Below are 9265 nucleotides of genomic sequence, written 5' to 3'. Positions count from 1 at the left end.
TATGTAGCGTGGATCGAGAATGCTGGCCAGCCAGTAGTCGTCATTCTTCATCATTTTGGCAATGTGGGGGTCCCTTTTTAGGATCCGCAAGGCATAATCGCACATGTGGGCCAATGTTCCAGGTGTCAATGATGCACTGCCAGTGGTGGGTGGAGGAGCACTTTCTGGCAAATCCACATCCCTACAGTCACGCACACTGTCCCTGACCTTGGAACGCCAACATTTTCTCTTGCCCCCTGAGAAGCATCCTCCTCCCCAAAATAATCATCCTCCTCCTCCTCCTCTTCTTCCTCTTCTTCCTCCACCTCGTTCAGGACAGTTCCCTGACCAGACAATGGCTGTCATCAAGGCTTCCCTCCTCCTCCTCCGCTGCAGACGCCTGATCCTTAATGTGCGTCAAGCGTTGCATGAGCAGACGCATAAGTGGGATGCTCCTGCTTATGATGGCGTCGTCTGCGCTTACCAGCCTTGTGCATTCCTCAGAACACTGAAGGATTTTACAGAGGTCTTTCAGCTTTGACCACTGCACACCCGATAATTCCATGTCTTCCCTCAAACTGCCTGCCCGTGTATTCTCCCACAAATGCATTACAGCCTGCCTCTGTTCGCACAACCTCTCAACCATGTGCAGGGTGGAGTTCCATCTTGTTGCAACGTCTATGATTAGGTGGTGCTTGGGGAGGTGGAGAAATCGCTGCAGCTTCTGCATACAAGTGGAGTGGACGTTTGAGCGATGGATGTGCGAGCACAGTCTTCGCACCTTATGGAGCAGGGATGTTAACTCCGGATAATTATTAAGGAAGCACTGCACCACCAGGTTCAAAGTGTGAGCCAGGCAAGGTATGTGTGTGAGTTTTGCACGGGTTATGGCTGCCAGAAAATTACGGCCGTTATCACTGACTACCTTGCCTGCCTCAAGATGTAGACTGTCCAGCCATGACTCCGTTTGTCACTACAAGTAGTCGGCCAGTACCTCCGCGGTGTGTCTGATGTCGCCCAAAGACATCATCTTTAACACAGCGTGCTGACGCTTACCACTAGCTGTTCGATAGTGGAACACCTCATGTGCAACACTGCCAGCTGCGGATGTAGTGCTCGTGCGACTGCACTCTGTGGACGAGCTTTCGCTGATAGACAAGGTGGAGGAGGAGCGAAAGCCTACAGCCAACTGTTTCCTATACCATGGGCTAGGCAGCACTGTTCCACCACCGCTGTCCCCAGTGGAGCCTGCATCCACCACATTAACCCAGTGCACAGTGATGGACACGTAACGGCCCTGGCCATGCCTACTGGTTTATGCATCTGTTGTGAGTGTGAGGTGCACCTTTCCACTCACTGACTGTTTTAGTGCATGGACAATGCAGTCTTTCACATGCCGGTGGAGGGCAGGTATGGCTTTTCGAGAAAAGAAGTGCTGACTGGGTAGGTCATAGCGTGGGACAGCATAGGCCATGAGGTCGCAGAAAGCTTTGCTTTCAACCAAACGGTAGGGCATCATCTCTAATGAGATTAGTTTGGCAATGTAGGTGTTCAAACAAAGTGTACGCGGATGAGAGTATGAGTACTTTCTTGTCCTACTCAGAGTGTCTGGTAGGGTGAGCTGGACTGTAGAGCTGCATATGGGGGAAGTAGCGGTGGACTGGACGGAGTGAGAGGGGGTTGGTGATGGTATTGGTGGTGATGGCCTAGATTCAGTGTTGTGTTGCAAAACCATTGTGATTCCCTTAGTGCTTTGGCCTTGCGACGACACCTCCACATTTAGTGCTGGTGGTGTGCTTAATGGTGGCAGTGGTCTTACAGTGGGGAAGTGATGGAGCGTTGCTGGCTACCTTCAGTCGGAGCAGGTTCACATGTGCTACCTGAGGTTTTGTAGTCCGTCCACGCTTGCAAGTGCATGTTGATTAAATGTCTAAGCATGCAAATGGTATTCAAATTTCTGAGTTGTTTACCTCAGCTAAAGGTCTTTCCGCACTTCTTACAGGTAACCTTTGCCTCATCAGTAGGATTTTGGACAAGGAAGTGCCACACTGCACTCTTCCTACTATGGTATACATTTTCTGGCCTGGCACGCTGTGCTAAGTTGACCGTCTGGCCAAGCTGTCCTGCAACTCTTTTAGTTTTTGGTCCACGTCTTTGGACAGCTACGGGCCTGGCAGATAATCGCTGCTGCGATGTCAATGCCTGCTGCGGATCCTACTCCTTATCTTACCTATTGCCAGCGCCACTCTCCTCCCCCAATGGATGCCAATCCGGGTCAAGAACTGGGTCATCCATCACCTCCTCTTCAAAGTCATCTTGTCAGAGACACCGCACTACACTTGCTCATAGAGCCAGTGCGCGTGTCCTGAGTACAGAAGCAGTGCTAAACGAGGTACAGGAGGGATAAATAGACGGGAGGTCAGACAAAGCCAAAGGTCATACACAGGATAACAGTACAGTACCAGGGATGAGACAGAGCGGATAATCAGGGCCAAGCAGAGATCAAAACCAAACAGACATAGGAGGTACCAGGCAGAATCCAAAGCGATATCCAGAGAACAGACCGAGTCATACACAGTGAATCAAGTAACCAGAACACAGCACTAACACACTCAGGGGTCACCACACAATGCCAAGGGCGAAAGTATAACTGATAGGGATGGGAGCATCCTGAGGCTATAAGAAGCCTCCCCCAGAACCAGGGAGAGGCCACAATCACAGCCCCAGGTGTGCAGGTAAGCCTGCACCGGGATCACAACCTTTAACCCCAGAAATGCCAGTCATCAGTACTAGTTCCATACATTAACCCCACGTGTGCGAGTCAAACCCGCACTGAGATCATGACAGTATCCCCCTCTCAACGGGGGGCCTCTGGACCCCCAGGCTTGCCCGGGTACTTAGCATGGAAAGCCTGCACCAGGCGATCAGCATGCATCAACCGGGCCGGTACCCAGGACCTGTCCTCCGGTCCATACCCCTTCCAATGAACCAGGTACTGTACCGACCGCCGTACCAACCTGGAATCTACGATATGACCAACCTCGTACTCCACCTGCCCCTCGACCAAAACAGGAGGAGCAGCAGGCTCGGAGTCTCCCCGGACTGCTTCAAAAGGTTTCAGTAGAGATTTGTGGAAGACATTAGGGATCTTGAAAGAGGGTGGAAGGCACAGCCTATACGCCACTGGATTGATTTTTTCCACAATCTTGTACGGGCCAATGAATTTGGGTCCCAACTTGGCTGACGGAATCTTTAACTTAATGTTTCGCGTGGAGAGCCAAACTTTCTCTCCCACCCGAAACATGGGACCAGGTGTTCGTTTCCTGTCCGCGAAAAACTTATACCTGCCTTGAGACCTAGATATACGCCGCTGGACTTCTGCCCATGTATCTTTTAACCGCTGAACAGAGTCCTCAGCCTCGGGACACCCCGAATCCAGACGAGAAAACTCACCGAAATGAGGACTTAACCCATAATTGATCAAAAAAGGAGTCATACCCGTAGATTGACTCACCCGACTATTGAAGGCAAATTCAGCCAACGGCAGTGCATCGCACCAGTCATTCTGTCTAGCAGAGATTAGACACCTGAGGATCTGTTCCAGGGACTGGTAAGTGCGCTCCGTCTGCCCATTGCTCTCAGGATGGTATGCAGACGAAAAGGACAGAGACATACCTAATTTTTTGCAGAAAGCACGCCAAAACTTAGCCACAAACTGCACACCACGATCAGACACCACATTCAGGGGTACCCCATGCAACTGGATCACATGCTGCACAAACAACCTGGACAACATCTCAGCTGATGGTAGTGCAGACAGGGGTGCGAAATGAGCCTGCTTAGAAAACCTGTCCACCACTACCCATACCACTGTATTACCCTTAGATGGAGGGAGATTGGTAGTAAAATCCATGGATAAGTGAGTCCATGGCCTTTCGGGCACTGCCAAGGGTATCAGCTCCCCTGCCGGCCGGCTATGAGAGTTTTTAGAACGAGCACAGACCCCACAACCAGCAATTAATTTTTTTATGTCCGAACCAAGGGTAGGCCACCAAAAGATCCTAGCCACCGCCAGACGTCGGCCGAAATACCAGGTGAGCACTCAGCTTGGATTCATGGAACTCCTGCAAGAGTTTCAGGCGAAGTTGCTCTGGGACAAACAACTTCGCCTCCGGCTTGGCCGCCGGGGCCAGCGACTGGGCTCCCTGAATCTCCCGTTCCAATTCAGATGAGACCTCTGCTATCACAACCCCAGGGTGAAGAATGGAGGACGGTGGCTCAGGGGGCGACACCGGCTGAAAACTGCGTGATAAGGCGTCAGCCTTGACATTCTTAGACCCTGGACGAAACGTAATCGTAAACTGAAAACGGGAAAAAAAAGTGACCAACGGGCCTGTCTGGGCGTTAGTCTTTTAGCAGACTCAATGTACGACAAATTTTTGTGATCCGTGATCACCGTAACCGGGTGACTGGCCCCCTCCAAAAAGTGCCTCCATTCTTCAAACGCCAATTTGACCGCAAGAAGCTCTCTATTGACTACGTCGTAATTTCTTTCCACAGCAGAGAACTTCTTGGAAAAGAAAGCACATGGCCTGAGGTTGGTTAGAGTGGCAGGCCCTTGGGACAACACCGCCCCCACCCCCACCTCAGAGGCGTCCACTTCCACGACGAATGGTTTGGACGGATCTGGCTGCACTAACACAGGAGCAGACATAAAACATTTTTTCAACGTTGCAAAGACCTCTTTTGCGAGTGAGGACCAATTTCTCACATCCGCACCTTTGCATGTAAGATCCGTGAGAGGTTTGACCACTTGCGAAAACCCCCGGATAAATTTGCGGTAATAATTGGCGAACCCCAAGAAGCGCTGAAGACCCTTAAGATCTCGGGGTTGCACCCAATCCGCAATGGCCTGCACCTTCTTGGGGTCCATGCAAAAACCCTCACCGGATACAATTAACCCCAAAAAGGACAACTCTTGTACACAGAATACACATTTATCCAATTTGGCATACAAATGATTTTCTCTAAGCCTCTGGAGCACAGTTCGTACATGTTCCAAATGAGAATACTTGTCGGGGGAATACACTATATCAAAATATCATCTAAGTAGATAACGACAAAACGACCAATGAGATCTGAGAATACCACGTTGATGAAATTCTGAAATATGGCAGGGGCGTTGGTAAGACCAAACGGCATGACTAAATTTTCAAATAGTCCCTCGGTCGTGAGGAATGCGGTTTTCCATTCATCCCCCTCCCGGACCCTTATCAAATTATATGCCCCCCGAAGGTCCAGTTTAGAAAACCACTTTGCCCCTGATAGTTGGTTACATAAATCGGGAATCAACGGAAGGGGGTACGTATTCCGTACAGTAATTTGATTAAGCTCCCGGAAGTCGAGACAGGGACGTAACCCGCCATCTTTTTTCTTTACAAAAAAGAAACCTGCCGCCACAGGTGAGACTGAAGGACGTATGTGTCCTTTGCGCAGACTTTCAGTAATGTACTCCTTCATAGCCAAGCGCTCAGGACCGGACAAATTAAACAGACGGGCTTTGGGTAATTTAGCCCCCGGGACCAGCTCAATAGCGCAGTCAAAGGGTCTATGTGGCGGTAACGTCTCGGCCTTGCTTTCGGAGAATACATCTTCGAAGTCCTTCAGGCATTCCGGAATACCTTCCAGCTCGACAGAGGATACAGACACAGATTTAACAGGTTCAACCAGCAGTGCGGATTTATCACATAACTCAAAATCATTAAACCCCCATTGAACAATCTCCCCCGTTTTCCAGTTAATAACTGGGTTATGGCGTTGTAACCAGGGCATGCCCAACACCAACCCTGCAGGTAGATTGTCCAGCACAAAACAACTTATGTTTTCCACATGAGTAGCGCCCACTCTGAGCGAAAACACATCAGACATAAAGCGAATTCCCTCCTTAATGAGGGGAGATGAGTCAATGGCCATCACCTTGATCGGAACCTTGAGCCTAACTGTCTATATCTTGCAGTGTGTGACCAATTGGGAGTCAATAAGATTAATAGATGATCCGCAGTCCACGAAGGCTGTAGAGGAAAAAGAACTACCATCCACAAACAGTTCCACAGGCAGTACTACTTTAGAAAACGAGGAAAATGGTACCTGAGGGTCTGAGCAGCCTCCCCGTTGACTACCCAGACCTAGTCGTTTCCCGCCGACTGGGTTTGAAGATGGGCAATTTGGGCACTCCCTTTTCCAATGTCCCATTTTACCGCAGTAAAAGCATAACTGCTTGTCCTTCCGGCGTTTCCTCTCCGTATCCTTCAGGGAGAGGGCGCCTACATCCATGGGCTCAGGGGCAGTCTCTTTTCCACTGGGGAATAATGGAGTATCCACCTGCATCACCCCTCTGGCCCGCAGCCTGCGGTCCATCCGGACGGCCTGGGTCATGGCGTGCTCGAGAGAGTTAGGTGGGGGATGTAACGCCAAGGCATCCTGCAGCCGCTCGGACAAGCCTCTGCGAAAGAGTCCTCGGAGTGCGGCGTCGCTCCAGGAGACCTCTGCCGCCCAGCGGCGGAACTCAGAACAAAACCACTCAGCTGAGTGTTTCCCCTGACAGACACTCATCAACATGTCCTCTGCCAATCGCACTCGGTCAGGTTCATCATAAATGTGCCCGAGGGCCTCAAAGAATGCGTTCACTGACATACGTTCAGGAGCAGAGGAAGACAGAGAGAAAGCCCATGCTTGCGGAGCCCCCCGAAGTAGGGAAATAATGACCCCCACCCTCTGGAACTCATCCCCGGAGGAGCGGGGCCTTAGAGAAAAAAAAAGCTTGCATCCTTCTCTGAAAGACCTGAACTCCTTTTTATCCCCTGAGAAAAGGTCTGGCAATTTGACCGGAGATTCGGGGGACGCTAATGACACATCCCTACCCCCAGAATTGGAAGCCCCTGCATCGACAGTCCCCTGCACAGTAACCACCAACTGTTGCTGGGTCTGGGCCATCGTGCGTTGTTCCACATTGAGCTTATGGAACATTTGGGTCAGGTGCTTGACCTGATCAGCCAAGGCTTGTATGGGATCCATGAGGATAACACACTTTTTTTTTTTTTTCCCTTTCAGAGAAAAAAAACAAAACTGAAATGGTCAGTTATAATGTCAGAGACACCGCACTACACTTGCTCATAGAGCCAGTGCGCGTGTCCTGAGTACAGAAGCAGTGCTAAATGAGGTACAGGAGGGATAAACAGACGGGAGGTCAGACAAAGCCAAAGATCATACACAGGATCACAGTACAGTACCAGGGATGAGACAGAGCGGATAATCAGGGCCAAGCAGAGATCAAAACCAAACAGACATAGGAGGTACCAGGCAGAATCCAAAGCGATATCCAGAGAACAGACCGAGTCATACACAGTGAATCAAGTAACCAGAACAAAGCACTAACACACTCAGGGGTCACCACACAATGCCAAGGGCGAAAGTATAACTGACAGGGATGGGAGCGTCCTGAGGCTATAAGAAGCCTCCCCCAGAACCAGGGAGAGGCCACAATCACAGCCCCAGGTGTGCAGGTAAGCCTGCACCGGGATCACAACCTTTAACCCCAGAAATGCCAGTCATCAGTACTAGTTCCATACATTAACCCCACGTGTGCGAGTCAAACTCGCACTGAGATCATGACACATCTGCACCTTCCTCTTTACCTTCCTCTGTGTCACCATGTAAGGTGGTATAGTATGTGGGAAGGGGTACCTGAGTTTCATCAGGGTCAGATTCTGGCTCAATAGACTGTGAGGGCAATGTAGTTCTCTGGGTCGATGTACCAGCAGAATCATCTAGCAGTGACTGTGCAACAGTGCACTCCATGTCAGATTCATCTTGGACTGGGGAATTCAGGATTTGACTGGATAACCCAGGCATGGTATGTGAAAAGAGCTCCATAGAGTAATCTGAAGTGTGGGCTGCTGCATCCTTAACTTTTGGTGGGAGTGAAAGACACAAGGAAAGGTGTTTTTCCTGACCAGAACCATGCAGCGACGACTCCATGCTTGCAGGTTTGGAACATTCAGAAGAGGAGGCAATAGAGCTGGTGGCTGTTTCGGCAATGTACATCAAAACCTGTTCCTGTTGCTCCGGCTTTAAAAGCGGTTTTCTACTCCAAGAAAAGGCAATCTAACAGGCCTTCTTGGGCCAGACGATGACGCAGGCTCAACACCTCCTGCCTTAGCTGCTATTGTGCTTTTGCCAGAACCAGCCGATGCACCACCACCATCAGTACCAGCTGCGCCCCCCTGCCCACGTCCGCGGCCTCTTACACCATACTTCCTCATGTTTGGGAAAATGTACCAAAAATACCAGCAGAGAGATAATAATAATAATAAATTTTATTTCTATAGCGCCGACATATTCCGCAGCACTTTACATTTCAGAGGGGATTTGTACAGACAATAGACATTACAGCATAACAATAATCACATAGACTATAACAAATACAAAGAGGAATGAGGGCCCTGCTCGCAAGCTTACAGTCTATGAGGAAAGAGGTAGACACAAAAGGTGGGTGGTAAGAATTGCCCTGATTGTATGGACCAGCCATAATGATAAGTGTGTAACAGTACAGAAACAGAGGGCTAACGGATGCATAAAGCATGTGGGAACATGATGCGGGGAACTTGGTTATGGTAAAACGTTTGGCTGTGCCACACAGGGATAGATTAGGTTAATGTGTTGAGGCGATAGGCCAGTCTGAATAAATGCGTTTTCAGGGCACGCTTAAAATTGTGGGGATTGGGGACTAATCGTATTGACCTGGGAAGTGCATTCCAAAGAATTGGCGCAGCACGTGTAAAGTCTTGAAGACAGGAGTGGGAGGTTATGATTATTGAGGATGCTAACCTCAGGTCATCAGCAGAACAGAGAGCGCGGGTAGGGTGGTATACTGAAACAAGGGAGGAGATGTAGGGTGGTGCTGAGCCATGGAGGGCTTTGTGGGTGAGGGTAGTAAGTTTATACTGAATTCTGGAGTGGATGGGTAGCCAGTGTAATGACTGGCACAAGGTAGAGGCATCGGTGTAACGATTGGTGAGGAATATGATCCTGGCTGCTGCAGCATTCAAGACAGATTGGAGAGGGGAGAGTTTGGTAAGAGGGAGACTGATTAGAAGAGAGTTACAATAGTCGAGACGAGAATGAAAAAGAGAAACAGTAAGAGTCAAAAGTAAGAAAAGGTCGAATTCTAGAAATGTTTTTAAGGTGCAGATGACAAGAGCGAGCCAGTGATCGAATGTGGGGGGCA

Source organism: Dendrobates tinctorius, unplaced genomic scaffold, assembly GCF_039654945.1.
Source record: "Dendrobates tinctorius isolate UK_male_01 unplaced genomic scaffold, ASM3965494v1 ptg000240l, whole genome shotgun sequence".
Classification (NCBI taxonomy): domain Eukaryota; kingdom Metazoa; phylum Chordata; class Amphibia; order Anura; family Dendrobatidae; genus Dendrobates; species Dendrobates tinctorius.
Note: the sequence above shows the minus strand (reverse complement) of the source record.